At 47.5% G+C, this 22407-nt stretch overlaps 1 long non-coding RNA gene across 1 annotated transcript in view; it reads right to left on the bottom strand.

Moving 5' to 3' along the window:
* LOC135310449 (uncharacterized) overlaps nucleotides 1-3549 on the bottom strand; it is a 29692-nt gene extending 26143 nt beyond the window's left edge. Inside the window, exon 1 of the long non-coding RNA XR_010370512.1 lies at nucleotides 3117-3549. This is a non-coding gene — a long non-coding RNA (uncharacterized LOC135310449). The remainder of the gene's footprint in view (nucleotides 1-3116) is intronic.
* Between the last annotated feature and the right edge of the window lie 18858 nt (nucleotides 3550-22407).

The following is a 22407-nucleotide window of genomic DNA, read 5'->3' as shown; positions in this document are numbered from 1 at the left end:
ATGTTTGCACCCAGTCTTCTCTGCCTGTGATCGATTAAAAAAAAAAAAAGGCGAGAAAGAAAATCCCAAAAAGGAAGAAAACACGGCCTGTGAAGCGTACAGGGCTAAGTCTGCAGAACTCAATGTAACATCAAGCCAGGCTATCTGAAGAGTGTGGATTTCCTCCAGAGTTGGGAAATTCAAAGCACAAAACAATTTAGACCCCCATTCAGAGCCACAACATACACTATGCAGCATGTTCTGAAGAACTATCCTGCTGGCTGCCAACCAAGTTGACAGAACAAAACGGAACCAGTTTAATTCACATTAGAATCTTACCCGGGAAAGAATGGACTAAAAACCAAGAAAAGGCTTCAAGTCTTAAGCTGCCACAAGTAGGGGTGCTCTCACTGCCAAAAAAAAAAACCTGAATCTGATTTCAGTCTCTTAGAACAAGGTGGCTACAGCTGATTTCAGCACCCTTGTGTGGAAAAAAGCAGAGAATTGACCATGTATCCATATTTGCTTGGTATAAACCAAGTAGAGAGAGAAGAGGGCAGCTCACAAAGGCTCTGGCATCAGCGCTACAGATTTTGTCTTTGTTCTGGCTTTATTTACAGGAAACAATGACAGGGAAAAACAGTCTTGAAGATAGATCTTACTCTTGAAGAGTCACCAACTTAAGTGTTAGTCTGTCACCATAAATTCAACCAGTCAAGCAGGCCAGCATTAGTGGATTAAAAAAAAAAAAAGGTTTTTTTAAGCATTGCTGGTATTCAGCTGTCTTCCATTAGAGAAGTTTGCATACCTTTAGAGCCTAGTTCCATGATAAGTGACAATTCCACAATACAATCCCGGTCAAAGTGATATTCACAATAGGTCCTCCTGAACACAACTGGAAAAACAACGCTTCCTCCATGCTGTCATATTATCTGCTGAAACTACTAAGAAGCAAAATCAGAGCACTGGAAGTTAGGCTATTCAGTCCGACATACTATCTAATGAAGTAGTAATTATGGAAGTGTTTTCCAATTTTAAAAAAAACCCCCCAAACAACAAAGTGAATCTAGACTCCTACCATTGAGCAAAGAGGCAGGGAAGAGTGAGCAAAGAAAACAAAAATGGAAAGTTTTTAATGATGATCAAAGCTGTCAAGGAAAATTACGTTACAATATTAAAAAAATAAAGACAGCTATGATGCAACTGCAAATTCAAAAATCTTCTTCTGCTACTGAACTCTCTCAATTCCGTCAAAATATGTCTCCAATTACAAACCCAGCAATACGTTCTGTAACCAACCCGATGTGGCTGCATGGCTCAGGAATGAACGATACGGTTCCCTACCAGCTCTTTCTCTCCTCTGACGTCTCATCAATCAGAAAAAAACAAAAAGCATTGTTTTCATTGTGTATGTTGAAACAGGTTAATAAGCACCAACAGCTAGCACAGTTTTGCCCAGTAAGTCTACATATTCTGAAACATGTTCACACCCACAAAGAAGAAATAGCACTGAATATCATCCTTGCTGATACACATGGGTTTAGCGTGATTTTAAGCATCACTGGTTTTCCACCCAGAGTGAGCATAAACCAACACTGAAATATGCCACGTGAGATCTAGCAACGGGAGGTGAGGAGGAGAGGAAGGAATACAAATAAATAAGGGCAGGTAGTAGGGAGCTGTTGTCATAGCTCCCAGTACTTGACTGATCCTCAGCTGATGTAAATTTTGTCCTTCTTCCTCCTGTGTTGCCTTCAAAGCAGGTTCTCCTCCCGTACAGTACATTAAAACTTACCTATGGACAAATGCAGAAAAGACTTCTCCTAAGGTCTTACCAGTCTTTATTTATAGAAATAGACCCCAGAATATGACACCTGAGAGTAGTGAGATAACTTAAAAAAAAGGGAGGTCCACAGCAATGTCCTAAGTCTAAACTGGACCTTGAAATTCAAAGGTTGAGGGCAGTCACACCCAGCAGCCTCTGCCTCAGGGGTAACCCCTTCTGCAGAAAGCTTTCCCAAGTCAAGCACAAGAGCCCATTGTACAGAACTGAAAGGTTTTAAAAAAACTCATTCCTTGTGCCCAAGTAGAAACACGTAGAAATATGAGCACAGAGCCATGACCTCTGCTCTTCCTCACCATACCCATCTCATTTGCAATAGGGAGGATGTCACCCTAAGTCCCTGCTCTGTCCCAGATGTTCTCATTTCCCCACAAAGACCACATCACGTGCACGACCAGTATTGCTGCCCTTATCCATTTATTTTTTTTACTACTCAACCAGAGAGATCAAGAGAACTATTGTACAACCTCAGATGTCGGCTAGGAAATCTCACCTCACTACCTGCAAGCTTTAAATGACAGCTGCATTTTTTCCCTCTTGGTACCACCTAGGTTTTCTAGAGATGCAGAAAGACTCCGGGCCGTGTCTCTCAAAACGCCCAAACCCGACAGCGACATTGCATACAGTGACATTTTTGCATCTCTGCTCCAAAGCATCTTTTCCCTGCATGCAGTGAATCCATCACGCCCTGCTGCAGCACGCAGCCTTGTCCCCAACTACCAACTCCGCAGCACTGGCAGAGACCGGGAGGGAACAGCTCAGTCGGGAATTGAGTAACAGAAACATGGTGTCCGCCTTCACCGACCCCCGACTCTCTCCGTGGCGCTGGCGGGGATCACCGCCCCGTCCCCACTCGCGGGGCACAGACAGCCCCCGCGGTCTCGCTCCCGACGCGCGGGCGGTGCGGGGCCGCCCCGGCAGCGCCTTGGGGCGAGGGCCGGGGGTTCGCTCCCCCGGGACCCCGGCCCGCGGGCCCGCCGGTGCCCGCTACACAGCCCCGCCGCGGCGGGAGCGACCCCCCTCGCAGGGGGAGGCTCCCGCGGGGAAGGGGCGCGCCCGCAGCACCGCGGCGGGGCCGGGGCCGCCGCCGCCTCCGCCGGGGGGGGGGGGGGGGAAGCGCCGTCCCGACGGGAGCCGCGGCGCCGCCGCCGAGCCGCCCCTCGCCCTCCGCTCGCCACGTGGCGCCCGGCGCGCCCGCCCCGGCCCCCGCCTGGCGCCGGCCCCCCGCGGCGCCGCAGGGGCAGCCCCCGGCCCGACCCCCCGCACCCGCCCGGCGCGGCCCGGCCCGGCTCACCCCGCGGTGCGGCGCGGCGGCCCCGCTACGGGCGGCGGTCTCCATGCGGGCGGGCGGGCAGCGCCCGCCACCCGGGCATCGTGGTCCGCCCGCCCTCCTCGGCGCGGCGGGGAGCGGCGGCGGCCGGGGACGCCCTCCCTTCTCCCGCGCCGCTGCTGCCGGTGCTGCCGGTGCTTCCTCCGCGCCCCCTCCCGGCCCCCGCTCTCCCGCACGCCACCCGGAGGAGACCCGGCACGGCTCCCGCCCCACCGCCCGCCTCCCCGCCTCTGCCGCCCCCTGCGCCGGGCCCGGCTCGCAGCCCCCCGCCCCGGCTGCGGAGCGGAGGGAGGGGACAGGCGCCGGCCGGGGAGGGGCGAGCGGAGGGGAGGGAGGAAGGGAGGGATGAGGGGGAGGGAGGTAGGGAGGGATGAAGGGGAGAGATGGAGGCAGCGGGGTCCCCCCGGGAGCGCCCCGGACCCCTCCGCCCGGCCCGGCGCTGCCGAGCCCACGGCCGCCCGCAAGCCCCACCCCGTGCCGGAGCCGCCGGCCCCGCGGCGGCCCCCGCGGCTTTCCCCGCTCCCGCACGCCGCTGGGCGGGGGGCAGCGCGACCTCCCCATCCCCGGGACGTGCTGCCTGGCACTCGGCCCCCGCCAGGCTGCCACCCGTCCGGGGGCGGGACGCGCTCCGGCAGCCCCCTCCCGCTCTGCCCCGCCGGCCCCCGCTGCCGTGGGCGCGCAGCTCCGGCGGCTTCAGCCGGCACCGCCGCGGTGGGCTGCCCAGCCCCCAGCCAGGGCGGGGGCAGGAGAACGAAGGCGGGGAGCAAAAGCGCGCAGGCCGAGGGGCGCCGGTGCCCCCAGCCCAGGGGCGCTCGGGGTTAGGGGACCCCGCAGCCCGGGGCACAGCGCACGCCGGTGGCAGCGGGCGGGCTCCAGGCCCGGCCCAGGCCCCGGCCTCGCTGGCAGCCTCCCTCCCCCGTGCCTCGCCGTGCCCGCGCAGGCGGCCGGCCGGGCTGCTGGCCGAGGCTGCTGCCCAGGGCTGGGGGCCCGCACCGCAAAACCCGGCGTGGCCCCATCCCACCCGAGCAGCCCTCGCCGTGCAGGAGCTGCCGGGACACCCTGAGCTCTCGGTGCCGACACAACCTTTCCTCAACAAGCTACCCCTTGGGAGCTCCGTGAGGACACCGAGAGTAGCTTGTGCTCACTCTGTGCCGGGCTCCGATTCGCCTCCAAGTCACAGACGTGTCGTTGTTGTGAGTGAGAACGGTACCGCCCCAACTCTCCGCATGCAAGCCAGGTCCCTCGCTGGGAGGGCAAACAAAAGGTGACCCATCAGTTAGTTACTCTACTGCAAATGAGCAAAGAGCCCTGGCTTCCCGCAAGGGTGACAAGTCCTTTTGCCACCATGCCTTAACTGTAAAGTGGGAAAAAATAGCACCCACGAGCTAGAGTGAATCATGAAACCCAAATTTTTATCTGTGGAGCAATGGAGCTTCGATCCTCAGTTGCTAAGGGAGCTGCGGAAGCGTTTCTGGGTACTTCATTACCCCCCACTTCACAGCTGGAGAGCACAGTGCCACACGGCAGTGAGGTGACTTGCCCAAGGTCACCAGGAAGCCCAGACGGTTTGCGTCTCACCAGCGTGTGTCACGGACCACATGGACTGAGGGACAGAAGAAGGCAGGTAGTGCAAAGTTATCAACTTAAGGCTGAGAAGTATTAAGTTTTGTCTGCTGCAATGCAGAGGAAAATGTGTGTCTAGATCCCTTTTCCTTTGTAAGACATCAGGAGCACAGGCACAGCCCACTGAAGACACCTCAGTTGCGGGAGAGAGGTATTCCTGTTCATTTAAGCAACACTGCAGCTTGGGCAGCATTGGTGTACCCAAAGACCAATATTTACCTAAAGGATCAATCAAGTTAAGTTAATTTGAAGAATGACTGCTTGGAAGCTAACATGAAATGTCTTCTTTGCAGCTTCACATCTCTGCAGTTTCATCTTTCCTTTCACATCTCTCCATAAAAGAAGTGGCATCGACTGTCCTTTGTAGATGTGGAGCAGGCAGAGGGAAACCAAAACACCAACACGCCTTTCTGCTGTTTCCTCACTTTGCATCATCAGCAAGCCTAGTAGAAGCAGAGCAGGAAGGCAGGATTTGTTTTTCCTCCTGCTTTTTGGTAATATGGATTTCTGACCTGCTTGTCATTTCAGGGAAGCCTAGCAGGGCATGAGGTTTTATTTCCTAGTGTGGGTGTTGTGTGACTTGCGTGGAGCTACATCAGTAGCAACAAGGGCTATTTTTAGCCTAAAGTAGGCCAGGCAGTTCCAGAAGACATATTAATAGGAGGAACATTTGAAAACAAAACAAGCAAACAAAAGAGAAAACAAGCTAATAAATGTAAACAAGAATCATCTTTTACCAGAAGCACTTGCTAAATAGCAAACATGTAGAAACTGTGTCCAGTATCTCAGGCGATATGATCCCACCCCACAAAAACCAAGCAAATGTCACCTCTCAACAGTATGTGTTGCCTTCAGAACAACCAATGTACCTTGATTTAGTGCCATACATTTGGCCTGGCATTTTTAGAGATGTCCAATTCAGCAGTTTTCAATATGCATTTATTTCCCAGAAAAGGCATACCTCGCCTGGTAAATTACATAGATATTAACTCCTTAGAGTTTGGTACACGTCTATATTTTGAATCAGAGTGTAGCTGGTACCCAAAGTGCATTGAAACTGGTTGCCCAACTTGCTGGGAGAATACCTACCCACATTTGTTAGTGAAATCCTGTGGGCATCGTGCTGCTCTCTATGTGCAGCTGTTTATAGTAGGCATTAAATAAAGGTAAGGATAGGTACTATTTAAGAAAGATTTTTTTTTTTTTTTTTCAGCTAAAAGCAACAACTTCTAGTTTTCAGTCAGTGGTAATTCTATTGGGCACATAAGACACATGTCAGCTCCTTCATCTTGTATTGCTAGTATTGGAGTTGGAAGAATAGATTGCAATAATTTAGCAGCCTGTAAATCTTCACGGAAGAATGAGTGTAAGAACATTCACCACGACGGCATGTGCATGCCCCACATGGACTCACATAGCTGATTTATACTGATTTTTTTAGCTCCTGTTAATAGTTTCTCCTCTTTCCAAAAGCTCGCAATAAACAACTCATGTTTTGACTCTCCTTAAAGCGTGAGTCATTCCATTGAAGCCTATTGCAGGACACATTCAAAGCTGTTTGCTGGCCTGAGTGTTTATGTAGATCCAATCCAGAAATCCAGAACAACCTGTGCCATCATAAGCCTTTAAGAGCTGAGCTTGTGTAGCACAGTATGTGGGTTGGAATCAGCTTCCACTTTGTACAGGGGATCACAATGAAACTTCTTGTCTTTACCAGGAGAGATACGGCTACCAAAGTCCTACAGTCTTACGTCATTCCATCATGTCTTGTAGTAGGATGCTCATAATGACAAAAAAGTGTTTGCTATATTTAGCATGCATTTGCTTGCTGTTAATTTCATAAGGCAATATTCTAAAAAAGAAGAATCGGCACTTTTTGCTTTACTTCTCTAATTCATAAACACCTCTTTGATGTCCCCATCTGACCTTTTCCAGCAACCAGGATGAATACAGACAAGGTTTCAGATGAAGTCACGACAGAGTTTAGTGCATAAGAATTCAACATAAGGCCTCACTGTTACCATGTCAATAGATTTACCCCAATACTTTCTTCACTGTGCAAAAGTATAGACTTTTTGCAGAACTTTTTGAGTCCAGTTAGACTTTTAAGTGTTTCACTGTCTGGAGTGGCTGCATCTAATTCATCACCACACCTATCTGTGCACAGAGCAAGAAGAAGACAACATACATATGCACAGACCAAACTGCATCAGTAGGATTTGTGTATAAGGTGTGGAGATGCAAAGTTTGCAACCAATAGAAGAAAAAATAATTCTAGGGTTTATCTGAGGGTTTTTTTTAGCTGAGAACATTCTGTCTAAGAACAGTGCATTTACTTAATCATCTTTGCTGAGTGCTTGTCAAGCAGCAGTGACAGGTTACCAACCCGAGGCCTGCTTAAACCAATCTAGGCTACAACTCAGCAAAGCACCTAAAGCTAAGCAGGTGCCCACTGATGGCAGGTCAGGCAGAGTTAGATGATTTGTCAGTCAGGTGCTGCCCTGGAAAGCTGGGGCCAATTGCTACAGAGCTGCCAGTGAAATTAAGCGTGGGAGATTCCATTTCACTGTGGTTTATTTTCCCCTGCTGTCTTGAAATGACACACACCCCCCTCATAACTAGCCAGGGACTTACCATACCAATTGTTACGGTGTCAGATGTTTCTGGTTGAAAATTCAGTGCACTTTTTTGTAAGTATGTATGTCTGTCATCATAGTCTCAATAGCAGGGTACACTGCTATAGTACTGGTGTCTCCTAAGATCTAGATTTACCAGCTTCCTTGGATCACAGATTGAAAACTCAGTTTCTCTAAGATCTGAGGGGTCTCCCTAGGCCACCATCACATCGAAGAACTTCCTGAGGGTGAAACTCTACTCCAGGCGCTGGCCAGACTGCAGAGGTGCCATAAGCCTGTCTTCATGGCAAGTCAGCCTGCAAGGCCTCTCATCTCAGCTGTGTGTGCAAAATATGCCTGAGTCAAGCAGCACCCCAAGCGAGCCACGACTAATTACAAGTAAACTGTCAAACTGCCAAAGTCCTGAAATAATTCAGGACCACTTTTTGCTGGACACTGTCCAGCCAACAAGCTCTTGACCACTGTGGTCTGCGGCAGTGTGCTGCACCTGCAGAAGACCTGCGGAGGGAAGAGAAAGTAGCAGAGAGGCATCAAGGATTTCCTCTCACTCTTTGCAGACTAGGCACTGCATAGCTAATTAGTTGCAGGAAAATGCACCATCTGTTTCACCAATGTAAGATAACAGTATTCCACTTCAGCTTCAGGGAAGACCAGTTTCATAAACAGTGCCATACCCAAACCTTTAAGATGGACACTTTTGGCCAGAGGGAGGTGTGATGGGAATGCTATTTCTCATTAAACACTCGGTAGGCTAAATGCAAAGACCAGTTTCTTATTTGAGAACAAAGGATTCCAGCAGAAAGTACAAGTTAAAGGGAGGGAACAGACCAATTTCTAAAGTTACAGGTATGAAAATCTTTTAGCTGCCTGTGACACAGAAGTCTTCACCTTGGAGAAGATTCATAGGGAATGGGAGCAAAGAAACCTGGCAAGAGGGGTGTCAATACAATAAGCAACACACCCTGCAGTGCAGTCATGCAAATTATTCACACTTTAAGGGGTGGGGAGCTAGCTTTCTGCTTTTTAACATCAGATTTATGCTTTCTAGCAAAAAAACTCCATACGCATACATATACACAAAGACACAAGGCTGCTGCTAGGGTGTGACCCACCTAAGTTTGGGAAAATCATCTCAGCTTTATCATAGCAAATTACACTTGCATAATACTGGCAGGCAAACTCAAGCTGAGAGGATGTAGACAGGTAGTACACTTCAGCAGTAACTTAGAGAGCTGTTTCCTTAGCACATGTGAGGAGTTTATATGCCTCAAATGGGTTTTTTTTAGTTTTCTTAAATTTTCTGGCATCTTCCTATTAACAGGAGGGAAGTTACTGTCTCCATATTGATAACAGCAAATTCCTAATATCTGTACAGGAAGAGATAAACCAGAATTTGCACCCAAGTGGAGATGCCCTGTTACCTTCTCTTGTATTGCCTAAAACCAGCACACCAGACAAACAGTCCACAGTGTCTGAGAGCAAAATGCATACCACACCCAGTTGTCTCCATTGCCCTTTACCTGTTGACTTAAGACCTCACACTCTCTATTTGGACAGTGTTTGAACTCAAATTTTACATTGCTTAAACTGATTTTTTTGGCATTGTACACTTCTAGTTTTTTTTTTTTTTTCTTGTCAACTTCTTTTCTGTGGTCAGCATTGTTAACAGTGCTAGGAAAGTCCTACCCTAACATGCAGATCAGTGGGATTCCTCCTGTGTGGGTCACTAGCAGCCACCACATTCAGTAAAAACAGTTATAGCAATGGGAAGAAGTTCCCCATTGTTGTGGTTTAGCCCCAGTCAGCAACCAAGCACCACGCAGCCGCTCGCTCACTCCCCCATCATGGGATGCAGGAGAGAATTGGAAGAGTAAAAGTGAGGCAACTCATGGTTTGAGATAAAGGCAGTTTAATAGGTAAAGCAAAAGCTGCGTGTGGAGGCAAAGGAAAACAAGGAATTCATTTACTGCTTCGCACGGGCAGGCAGGTGCTCAGCCGTCTCCAGGAGAGCAGGGCTCCATCACGTGTAACAGTTACTTAGGAAGACAAACGCCATTACTCCAAATGTCCCCCCTTCCCCCTCCTTCCCCCAGCTTTATATACTGAGCATGACGTCATACGGTATGGAATATCCCGTTGGTCAGTTGGGGTCAGCTGTCCCAGCTGTGTCCCCTCCCAGCTTCTTGTGCACCCGGCAGAGCACGGGGAGCTGAAAAAGTCCTTGACCAGTGTAAGCGCTACTTAGCAACAACTAAAACATCTCCACGTTATCACCGCTGTTTCCAGCAAAAATCCAAAACACGGCCCCATACTAGCTACTACGAAGAAATTTAACTCTATCCCAGGTGAAACCAGGACACCCGTGCATTTGTGTAATATTCAGAGAGGTGCAGATTTACCTCATTAATCCCCCTTCCCCATTATTTTAAGAGCCTTTCTGGCCACTGATCTTCTATGCCAGAACAGCTGTGCAATTACACCCACCAGAGTCCTTCTCCATGTGAGCTAGGACATGCCACACAAGCCCTGGGCAGTTTGCTGTACACCTCAGAAGGCATCCGCCCCTTGTTCACCCAGGAGTGGGTGACAAAGACCAAGCCACCAGAGAAAGTAGAATGAGAGATCCACAAATTCCCATTTTCCATTTCAGGGCTAAAAACAATATAAGGTGTGGCTACTCAGGCATCTTAACAATAAACTCTGCTTTTCCACATATAATTTCAAAGACTCAAAAAAGTTTACAGGCAGTTTCAGAAATATATAGTGCTTCCTTTTTGCAGATGTAGTCCCCAGACTGATGCTGGGTACTTCACTTGCAACCTGCTTGAAGCCTTAGTGAGGTCACTGATGTATAGACAAAATATCATTTGACAAGAATAAGGACAAGGAACTCACCTGTATGACAGCCATAAAGACTAAAACTATTTCAGAAGAGCTGGAAAATCTCACCAATTAATTTCTAAGGCATGAGCTGAAAGTTAGACTTTAGTGAAGATCTAGCTTCCTTGAGATGGCATACATTATTTTCTTCAAGCTTTCTGAACATCATCCATCATACTAAAGAGCAGTGAATTTAACCTTCTAATTGAGACAACTTCTGCTAGACCTAATGCCCTGAACAGTTGGCTGGGCAGGAGAAAAGCCTTACAGGCCCTTCATGTTCTTAGGCATAAGCATTTAGGGAGGTTAAACAAGCGAAAATGTAACATCTCTATGCAAGAGAAGAGGCATTAGCAAAGTAAGCAAATTCATGCTTTCAGAACAACATTATCAAATCTGTGGAGGCTACATCTTCAGCCTAGCTCACAAGTAAGTAAATGAGTCAGTGTAGCATGTAGCAGTGCACTCTCCAGTCTAGTGTTTAGGTTTCTGAAATGTGGGCACTTCCATAAAAGCTTTAGGGTCTGGTCAGGTCGTTTTAAATTTTTTGAGTAAGAGTCAGTCTCAAAGTACAAGCAAGACTCAATGTTCTAAAAAATGAGGCTCCTCCTAATTTTCTGTGAGTAGGTCTGCACTGCAGTGGTTCAGATTTGTCTGAGTTATAGACCTTGGAAATAGGAGGGGTTGTCCTACACAAAGGCGCACCAATTTAGCTAAATTGGTAACCCTCCTATTTGTATATTTTCCAATCAACTGACAGTAATTTAGCTTGCCTTATTTTGCTGAACTGGATTTTAGCTTCTAGTTTCTAACCAAGCTATGCAAGATTTTCCCTGGTGTATCTTCACATTTTCGGTTTACATGACATAGGCTTTTTTGTTCTTGTGCAAACACGTTGAACTGCACTTTCTCTTCGGGTAACATTAATACTCAGTGAGATCCTATTTTAGTAATCAAGGCCAGTCATTCTCTTTCCACTACTTTGCTTGCTTTTGAATACTGTTTTAAAAAGTATATTCCATTTCTGGAAGTTGAGCGGCCCCCGCCAAAGGGTAGCTGACTAATTTTGATGTTATCAATTAAATTGTAAAACAAAGGACCAATCTTATGCGCTACAAAAGCCATAGTTTGATGGTTTTTATGGGATTGTATTTGTTCATGCTGAATTTGAACCTTAAAGTCCAGCAGCACTCACAAGTTCAAGAAGTCTTTCTGATCATTAAATCCATTGATGAATCCCTGGCCCTCTTCATCTTGGAGGGAAAGCACATGTGATAGCTCTTCTAAGTGAATTTTAGTCTGATCTCCAAAGATGAGCATCTGAGCACGCTTACTGTTCTATTTACACTTATGCTACAAGACCTGCACTAAAAATCAGTGTTAGGGCTGCAGGAAATGACAAGAGCACTGACTTGGTGTCACGATTCACTGTTGGGTTGAACAGTTTGGCAGAGGTTAAACCCCGTTGCTTTCCAACCGACCTCAGGTAACTCTGGGAGGTTGGGGGTGGCTGGGCTTAACTTCTGATTAACTCAAAGGTTTTATCGTGACTAGGTTCCTTTTACATTCTTGGAAGCAGAATTAAGACTCAAAACTGAGTCAAGTGTAAGGTCACTTTATTTGGCCAGAAATAGATATGCGAGAGAAAAGCAAAGAGAGAGACCAAAAAAAAAAAGTGAAAAAGGGAATGGGAGGGAGAGAGGGAGAGAGAGAGTGAGGTTGTTGCAATAGCTATCACCACAGATCTGTGGCAGTCCATCCAGTCCAGGCACGGGGGAGGTGCGGGCATCCAATGCATCTTTGGAGCCGGTGGAGGGGGGGATGTTCCAGAACGTGCCCCCCGTTGTCTCTGCTGGTTTCCCCTTTTATAAGGTTACTCTTTTGCATAGTCAGTAACTGTTTTGCCTACCCCTGCCTCCCACTCGGTGGTGGGTCGCAGGCCCAGTACTGTTACTAGAGGGTGCTTGAAAGTTCTAGAGGGTCCCAGCCCCCCCCGATATGTTGCCATTCAGCCTTGGGCCTAGGCATATGCACGGAGGACGAGTACTCCAAGATAACGGGGTGCACATTCCCACATTCCTGCTGGGTCAGCCTTGGTGATTAAACTGTTCCGTTCAGCTGATGTAGTTATCAGGCTTTAGTAGTGAAACTTGCCTGATGACAATGTTGAGACAAGTTTCTAGTCCCTGACACAGGGCACTGGCCTGAGGTTAACCAAACTGAACAGGACATGGAATAATGTTGGAAATGACGTGAGAAAACTGTTGGACATAACAAATAGTAGTGTGAGACGCTGACAGAAGTTACAGATGGTGCCATGAAGGATGTCCACGTCTCACAGGTGGCTTAAGGGGAGTTGCATGAAGCATGGCCAAACTCTACAGATAACTGGGTGGAACACTAAGGAGCTTTTGGGAAGTACAGTCTTGAAAAGCTACCATACCCAACTAACTGTGTCAGGTATACCACGTCAGATGAAGATTACCCAGGTAACAGTATCAGAAATCCCAAATTTGGTGTTTGTGGGGAAAAAGTAATTTGAGGTGAGTTGTTTTGCGAGGAGTCTGAGGTGGACATAGGAAGGTACAAGGGTGGTGAAATGGAGGGTTAAGAAATGGGAAAAGAGATAATCATGTCTGCAGATTATGTGAGTGGCATTGTCTGGGTGTAGCCATCAGGCAGCCCTGCACTTCAGCACAGCAGCTGGAGCAAGGCAGTGAAAAAAACCCCATAGCTACATCTTCACCACACGAGTGGGGCCTGGTCTCAGCCTCAGGAGGATTGGGTGGGAGCAGTCCTCCCCTGCGCCTGAGTGGACCAAATCAAGCATCTTTATAATGCCATGCAGATGTCCATTCCAGGTCTGGGAGCACTGGGGGCTGCACACTGCTCCCCAGTAGAGCCTCCCACATGCCAGTCCTTCCTATGCTCTCTGATGCTGCTCCAGGTAAGGGCCAAGAGATTTAGACCTTTGCCGTCCCACCATCCATATCCTTGCCTCCTAACTCATTTTGAGTGCTGTTTCATGGTTCCAGGTCGAAGCCATCAGTCATCTGCAGCAATGATGAAGCATGAGACTTTTAAGGACTAGGGGCAGCTTTAGAAAGCTTGACGTGCCAAAGTTAGGGTCACAAACAGTTATTAGATATATCAGCCAGCTTCTATTACTCTTTTCTTTTTCTCCAGTGTAGGAGTAATTTTAAAAGCCCTTTAGCAAGGAAATTGCTTGCCGCTAATTTAAAATGAGTTGTGTTTATATCAGCCGAGGACTTGACCTGCCCCTGCCTACTCTATGTCTTTCCTGCACAGGAGCTTCCCCCTCTGTGCTCATCTGCTTACTCATGACTCAACAGCAGAGCTCAAAGGTGAGTGTGATGCCTCCAAGCACTAAGCTTTACATCAGATCAAATGCCAAGGTGAATTCCTTTGTTTCTGTGCTTAGCCTAACAACAAGATTAGCATGCAATAATACAGTGCCTGAAGTTTAAAACTAATTTGAAGTTTGTAGGACAGGTCTCTAGAAAGAGGTCATTAAGAAGGGATGTAATTATTGAGTTCAATGACACTGTCATCTGTCATTTTTTTGTTAAGTCCAACTAAATCCATGTGCAGCAGCTGAGAATCAGGTACAGAAGTCATAATGACCATTTTGGTGGGTCAGGAACCTGGGACCTGAACTGATGTGGCAGTTGGATAATGCTTACATCAAAGAGGTTGCATGGTTTGGTGGAGAAATGTGGTGTCACACGCATAAGAGCATTCAGGGTAACTGCTTTATTTTACAAGGTTTGGTATTAACCTGCTCGCTCTTCTGGCAAGGCAGATTCTCCATCAGGCATGAGGAATGGAGCTCCAGAAAGGCTGCCTGTGAAGTCTGGGGGTTTAACAACTGGAAATGCAGCCTGGAACAATAACTTCTTTAGAAGGTACTATTTGAGAATAACCTCATTCTGTCAGCAAGTGCTCATCATGACAGGAGAGCAGAAAAGCCAGCGTCAGTGCTTCCTTCCCACTTCAATAAATTATCTATGGGTGAGGACTGAACTGGCACTGACATTTTTGTTTTCTTTAAACCATTACAAGTAAGGGAAGGGCCAGAAGAGGAGTACCTACAGACCGTTCCAGGTTTACTGCATTTTGCATTACTATCTGCAGCTGTGATACCTAGATTTAGGTGGGTTGTACTCCAAGTCTTGCACTGTCTCAGTGCAAGTCAGAGCAGTCTTGCTCAGACTGAGGGCCAGGTGCATGGGTATTTCCTGGATGAGCAGAGCAACGTATGGGGAGCTCACAGCACAGGGTTCCTACAGGACTGACCACACCAGTGTCTGAAAATAATCATGATAACTGTGAAAGTGACTTACCAGATATCGATAATTTCTGCTTTCTCCCCTCCTCAAATAAAATTATGCATCTTTGGTGGGAAAAAAAAATATGGTCTCTTTTTTGCAGTATTTAATTTTCTGTAGAAATGAAAGACAACAGAATGCACTGTGTAACAAGAAGGATGGCTGCTTTGGTTAATCACATGCAAGAAATGAGGAAAGTCAGTGACTTTTCCTTCTGACCTGACTCAGAAGCTCTTATTAAATAAGTGATATGCATTGGACTGTCTCCCCTTTTGGGGAAAAAGTGGGCTACTCCAGCTCATCACCATACAGGGATTGCATGCCACCCTGAACAACAGTATGATGATGAATGGAGTCTTGAAAAACCCCTGAAGTACTTATATACTCGTACCATTTGTATGGAGGTAACAAGCCATGGCCAACCACATCAAAGCACAGGCAGAAGAAATGCTACAGCTACAGAGCACTTTGGATGACAGCCAACAACCACCTACTACCTTATGGGGGTGGCTAATGCAGTCTAAGTATCAACAAAAGGGTAAACTGTAAAAGTTTGACAGATAGATTTAGCTAATCAACCAACAAAAAAGAATCTCTTTCATAAGAGACCCAAGGTACAAGCATGAAGCAAGAAAAACTTTTCCCCTCTGAGAACAGCTTCTAATGTAAGGCTTCACTAGGTTTTTTGTGATGCGTTTGGTTGTACTGTGACTTGCCAAGGTGTGCATTTAAGAATAAAGAAAATATACCATTGACTCTGAGATTAGTGTGGTGGGTTAACCCTGGCTGGATGCCAGCTGCCCACAAAAGCTACTCCATCACTCCCCCTCCTCAGCTGGACGGGGGGGAGAAAATATAATGAAAGGCTTTTGGGTCAAGGTAAGGACAGGGAGAGATCACTCAGCAGTTACTGTCACAGACAACAGACTCAACTTGGGGAAATTAATGTAATTTATTACCATTAAAATCAGAGTAAGGAAATGAGAAATATAACCCCCCCCGATCTTAAAACAGCTTCTCCCTACCCCACACTTCTTCCCAGGCTTAATTTCACTCCTGACTTCTTTACCTCCTCCCCACCAGCAGCTCAGGGGGATGGGGTTCAGCCAGCTGCAGCCAGTTCATCACATGTTGTCTCTATCTATCCTTCATTGCCACATTCTTCCCCTGCTCCAGCATGGGGTCCCTCCCACAGGAGACAGTCCTCCATGAACTTCTCCACTGTGAGTCCTTCTCACGGGCTGCAGTTCTTTGTGAACTGCTCCAACGTGGGTCCCTCCCACAGGGTGCAGTCCTTCAGGAACAGACTGCTCCAGCGTGGGTCCCCCATGGGGTCACAAGTCCTGCCAGAAAATCTACTCCAGCGTGGCCTCCTCTCTCCACGGGTCCTCAGGTCCTAACAGGACCCTGCTCCAGCACAGGCTTCCCATGGGCTCACAATCTCCTTTGGAGCACATCCACCTGCTCCAGTGTGGGGTCCTCCATGGGCTGCAGGTGGGTGTCTGCTCCTCTGGTAACCTCCATGGGCTGCAGGGGACAGCCTGCCTCACCATGGCCTTCACCAGGGGCTGCAGGGGAATCTCTGCTCTGGTGCCTGGAGCACCTCCTCCCCCATGCTCCTCTCGCTTTAGAAATGTGAAAGCCACAGCTCTTGCAGAAGGATCCTGCTTCAACTAGGCTGTGACACTGTCTCCCAGAAAGACAAATGGGATGTTTCTACCATCCACCTTCTTTGTAATCATGCCCCAATGTGATACCCACCACCTTCCTCTGACGCCGAAGGGAAACAAGGCAGGCAGGAAAAAAGGTTAATTCCAATAGTTTCCTGCTGGCAAAAAGAAAGTGAGTAGCACTAGCATGGTTGCCCCTTAATTTTACTGGAGAAAATGGATACTGTGATCATCTAATTCATGGCTATTAGAAGAGGGTAACCAGGACTACAGCAGATTCATTTGTTTATTTATTTATTATCTCCAAGAATATCCCGTCCCTTCTTAGAACCATTTTCACCTGGAGGGAATAGGAAAGGTCCTCCTGTCCCCCTGTGCTTAATGGCTCAGCGCAGGGTGAGAAACTGAGCACGATGGAGCAGCCGAGTTAGGCCTGTTATTAGAGCACAGGTACATTTCAGATACATTTCCCCTATTAAAACGCACCATTATGCAACAATGAGACCTGTCAGTCATGCTGTTTTTCTGTAGGTCTCCAGAACAGTTGCGAGGCACCACTGCTTACCAGGTAGTACTTGTCCTGCTTTAACTTTTGAGAGGGAAGTAAAGAATTAATTCCTTCCAGTGGCAGAAGGTGAGGCAGCTGCATGAATCTGGACTAGGAGTGCTTCTGTGTCTGCTTCTCCTCAGACTTCCAGAATCTGCGTTTGTTGACACTCCGTAGGAAATTGAGTTATTTGCAAGGTTCAGATTGAGAATGTGTTACGAATGCAAGGAATTACATTTTCCTCTGCAAAATCAGATGGTGATGGATTGGAATTTCAGTGGTTTTAAAAGACAAAGATGTTAGCCAGGTGGGCGGGATCGATGGGTTTTTTGTGCCTACCAGCAGATGATCTTGGCTAACACCTATCTTAACAGAAATGGAATCTGAATCACAGCAAAGGCTTTCTTTTCTCTGTAAACTCTTAAGCTGGGACTATTTAAAAAGGTGAGGGTTTTGTAATCCCTTGGTGTATGTTTAAGGGTAGGTACCTCAAATACTCATTGAAGTTGCTGAGTACAAAAAGATGCTCTGGGGAAAACGGGATTGTTAATACATCATTTGTTTGCACTGTGCATGTGAGTTGAGCTATCAAAGAAGATGCAGACTGTAAGGTACGCTGTTAAAGGCTGAAGAAAGCCCACAGCATTGTTCTGAAGCCAGTGAAGCCACCCGCCTGTCTTTTGTTCTGCTTTGGCAATTTTGGCCGTCTATTTACTTGCTTGAACTGTGAAGTGAGTGATAAATTCGTAAGATTGCTCTTTCTACAGTAATTACTTGGTTCTTTCTCGAACATTTGCCCTTACCAGGTCTCAGCACTTATTACACTTACCAGTATTATTCCCATCCTTCAAGTACTGGGGAAAGACCCCAAACAGAAAGAGCTGCAGGAACATGCTCAATGTCATCCAGTGCACATAGCAGACACGTTCCCCTGCCTCAGGCAACTCTTAGACCTGTGGGCACACAGGAGTCACTACTGAACATTTAATTTGCTGTCCATGAAATACACAGATTCAGGAAAGATGATTTGTCTTTGATAATTTATTTCTGTTAAAAGTTCTGGAGTTGAAGGGACCCAGAAACAGTTATTAAGCTACTTTGGTGAAGTGACTTGGGGATTCAAATGATGCTGAACATGGTACTCTGTTGCGGTTCAGCCCCAGTCGGCAACTAAACACCACGCAGCCGCTCACTCACTCCCCTACCCCTGTGGGATGCGGAGAGAATCGGAAGAGCAAAAGCACAAAAAAACTTGTGGTTTGAGATAAGAACAGGCAAGGTAGACAGCTGTTTAATTCTCTCCGTCTCCAAGGCAGCTACACCAAAAGCCCACTTGTACCCTTTTGGGTCCTTGAAATACCCTCTCCTGAGGCAGTCTGTGCCAAGGATGCACGGCGCCTCGGGGCCAGTCACAATGGGGTGCTTCTGCCACTCATTGCCAGTGAGGCTCACTTCGGCCTCCAATGCAGTTAGCTCTTGGGATCCCCCTGTCACTCCAGCAATGCTGATGGGTTCTGCTCCTGTATAGTTTGATGGCATTAAGGTGCACTGTGCGCCGGTGTCCACTAAAGCTCTATATTCCTGTGGGTCGGACGAGCCAGGCCATCGGATCCACACAGTCCAGTAAGCCCGGTTATCCCTTTCCTCCACCTGGCTGGAGGCAGGGCCCCTCTAGTCCTGACCATAGGATTCATCACTCACTTCCTGTAAATACGAATCACAAGTGTCTCTGTTAAGATCAGAAAGAAAATTAGGGCTTCTGCTCCTCAGTCTGGGGAATTGCTTACTGGAACCCCCCTGAGCGACTGTTTTTCTTTGCAGCTCACATACCCGTGCCTCTAGGGCCAAGGTAGGTTTTCCATCCCACTTCCTCATGTCCTCTCTGTGGTCACACAGGTAAAACCACAGGGTGCCCCATCATGTGTATCCTTTCTCTTGAGCAAAGGGACACTTACTCCTAATGGCTGAGATACCGGTCCATGCTGGTGGGGAGTAGGACATATCTTCTTTGAGTTGCTGGACCTCTCGGGATAGCTTCTCCACAGCAGAGACGAGCGGGAAAGAGAGATTTGCTTCTTACTCCCAGAGTTTATCAGTCAACTTCGCCACCGTTGGTGCCTCGTCATCTTTCCAGGACATCACTGCCCATGAGGTTGCATACCGAGGATGGTGCGCTCCGTAGAAACTTCTGCCATATGGGTCGTGTGCACTGGGCTTCAGCTGGATCTTTGGATGACTGTTGGTTGTCTAGTTCACTATAAATCACCTCAAGCATGGCTAGTTCTCTCAGGTACTGGATAACCTTCTCCATGGTCATCCATTTTCCTAGGCGAAATACAATACCTTCTTTGAAGGGGTTCCTTTCTCTCACACCGGACAGCAGTCACCTCCAGAGGCTGAGGGCTTGTGTTCCTTTTCCAGTTGCTTTGTCAATGTCCCCTTCCCTAGAACCGGAATCCCAGTGGTTTGGCTTCCTTTCTCTCTAATTCCAGGCTACAACCCCGTTATCCCAGCACTGGAGTAGCCAGGTGACAATGTGCTCACCTGAACGACGGCCGAAATCTTTTCGCATATCTCGCAGCTCACTCAAGGATAGGGATCGGGTAGTTTCTGTTTCTTGTACAAGTTCTTCCTCTTCCTCCTCCTCTCCTCATGATGCCCCTGCTTTTCCATCATCTGTTTCTAAACGAGTTGACTTTCTCTTCCAAGATTTCTTCTTGTGTATAGGGCCGACTGATACTGACACAGGTTGGTCCTCTCATTCAGCTGCAGCGCTTGTCACTGGGGTTGGAGTAGCCGCAGTGTCTGTCGTGGGGGTTTGAGTGTCCACAGTGCTTGTCGCTTCCCTTGTCCTTTTCTTTTTAGATCCAGAGGCCTTCTCTTCCCCTTGTGTTAAACAGGGCTCGGTAGGCATGGGCCAGGCCCCAGCACATTGCAGTGATCTGTATCTCTCTGGAATTGTCAGGGTGACAACACACTTCCTCCAAATATTCTACCAATTTTTCAGGATTCTGCATCTGTTCAGGGGTGAAGTCCCACAACACTGGGGTGCCCACTCTCTTAGGCATTTGCCCATGCTATCCCACATACCCTGCCACCCATAGCTATCCAGCCTTGGGGCAGATCTCTGGATGGTATTCTTAAATTGCTTATTAACCTTAGACAGAACTGAAACCGTCTGCCAAAGCAATACCAGCAGGTGTATCTTAACTACCCAAGGGTGTTCAAGATACTGAAAAGTTGTTGTAATGAAGGAGGAGGCATCATATAAGATGGTAGCTAAGGTGCCATTCTGTGTTTCCTCCGTCAAAAAGCACTCAGAGGAGGAGCTATAATTGCTAACTGTCTCCATGAGGTGGTGCCTGAAGTACAGCAACAGCTTCCATGCAAGACCCAAATAACCGATAACACTCAAGGCCAGTGTTTTAGTAACAAGTCTCCCAGGCAAAACACCTCTCATCACTGCAGAGCACAGCAAACTACAAAGACCAATAGCAATTTTTAACGTGTACTTTACAATCAGCATGGTCTAGACTGGACAAGCTAATACTGAGAACAGATGAATCAATGCTGTGACCAGCAACTCTTATTATCTCAAACCCTTCCTGCCCCACGTTGGGCATCAAAAAGGACTGTTGTGGTTCAGCCTCAGTGGGCAACTAACACCACGCAGCCGCTCACTCACTCCCCCATCCCTGTGGGATGCGGAGAGAATCGGAAGAGCAAAAGCACAACAAACCTTGTGGGTTGAGGTAAGAACAGTTTAATAATTACAATAAAAATAATAAGTATAATAATAATGATTATTATAATAATAACAATAATGATAATATAATAAAATAGAAATGAAAAAAAAAGGGAAAAAAACACAAACAGAAACAGAAACAATACAACCGCTCACCACCCGCCGACCAATGCTGTCGGTCCCCAGCCGCTGTTGCTTCCCCCCTCCCCCAGCCAGCCCCTCCCAGTTAACCCACTGGGCATGACATTACATGATACGGAATATCCCTTTGGCCAGTTTGGATCAGCTCTCTCAGCTGTGCCCCCTCCCCTCCCAGCTTCTTGTGCACCTGGCAGAGCGTGGGAAGCTAGAAAAGTCCTTGACTCTAGTAGAAGCACTACCCAGCAACAACTAAAACATCGGTGTGTTATCAACATTGTTTTCATACTAAGTCCAAAGCACGGCACTGTGCCAGCTGCAGTGAAGAAAATAACTCTATCCCAGACATCATTTGAACATGGTATGCAAACCAGGACCCACCTATTAAAGGAAAATCAAATGTCAGGAAGAGCTCAGACAAAGCCCATGTCTTAACTCTTATTGCTTATGGATATGCAAATACATTTGTGTAGGCAAGAAAGATTTACCATAAACGTGCACTGCAAAGGCACTCACAGAGGACTGTTTTCTGTCTCGTCCTGTTCTTCCTTGCCCTGCACCCCAACAGGGATTCAACCTAAATGGGTCATGAATTGACTAACTTTGATGTGAATGGTAAACACTTCATCTCCTGCTCTGCAAAGTCTGTTGGTTAATATTTATAGGGATGGAGGAATATTAAGATATTGGAGAAAGAGCATATATATTCCCACAAACAGAGGGCAGGAATGGAGGGGAAGAGGTTGTCAAAGTTTACAAAGACGTCAGATCGTGAAGAGTCTTGTGAAGACATTAGATGGTGAAGGAGCTCATTATTTACAAAAGAAACTTGCTCATTTTAATGAACACATTTCATGAAAGTTTAATACTGTCTCATGTTGCGCATATTAAATCTCAAGCTCCTGAAACAAGGTGATTACATGTGCATCTCTGCTTTTCTTATTCATCCACCTTTGCTGTTAAAACCATTAACCCTAACATGTCAAAGGGAAAGCAGAGAGCTTTCAGGTGTAGAGTGTCAACACTTCTGATTTATGCAAGCTCCTTGATTGTAGAAAGTTTCCCTTCATCTTTGGAAGTGCTGACACCGGGCTTCTGTTGAAGCCCTGACTGACACAAGAAATCATAAAGCTTACCAGAGTTCTGGGCTGGTTTTCTTCTAAAAACTGATGAGTGAAGCATGCAGACAAACAGTGTGATTGCTGTGGTGCCTTAGCCTGGCACAGAGTAGAAATCAGGCAACTGGAGCCAGACAAGGCTTCCACCAGACAAGGAAAGCTCTCAGTCTTCGTCTCACCCTCAGCCCTTTTCCATGCCACAGCCCCATGGATATCCCCCCATTCCTTATATTTCTTGTCTGCTGTGTGTTGGCGTTTTTGGTATTACTTCTCACCTTTCCATTTTACCACTCTCTTCATGCGCAGGGGTTGTCTTCCTCTGCTGTCTGCCATTTGAAGAGGACATGTTATTCGGCCTAATGCTCTGCCCGCCGCATCTTACCGCTTAACGCCCCATCGTAGCCTAGCTGGAGTAATTTGTGCTGCAGCATCTTGGAGGATTTCCGTACGCTTTCCCCTGCCAAATTACTGTTTTCCCTTTCTCGTCACCTTTGGTCTCAGCCAGCCTCAGTTGTGCAAGTGGAGATGGGGAAGAGCTGTATAGTTAAA

This window comes from Phalacrocorax carbo, chromosome Z (genome assembly GCF_963921805.1).
Source record: "Phalacrocorax carbo chromosome Z, bPhaCar2.1, whole genome shotgun sequence".
NCBI lineage: Eukaryota > Metazoa > Chordata > Aves > Suliformes > Phalacrocoracidae > Phalacrocorax > Phalacrocorax carbo.
This window is presented reverse-complemented; position numbering and strand designations above follow the sequence as displayed.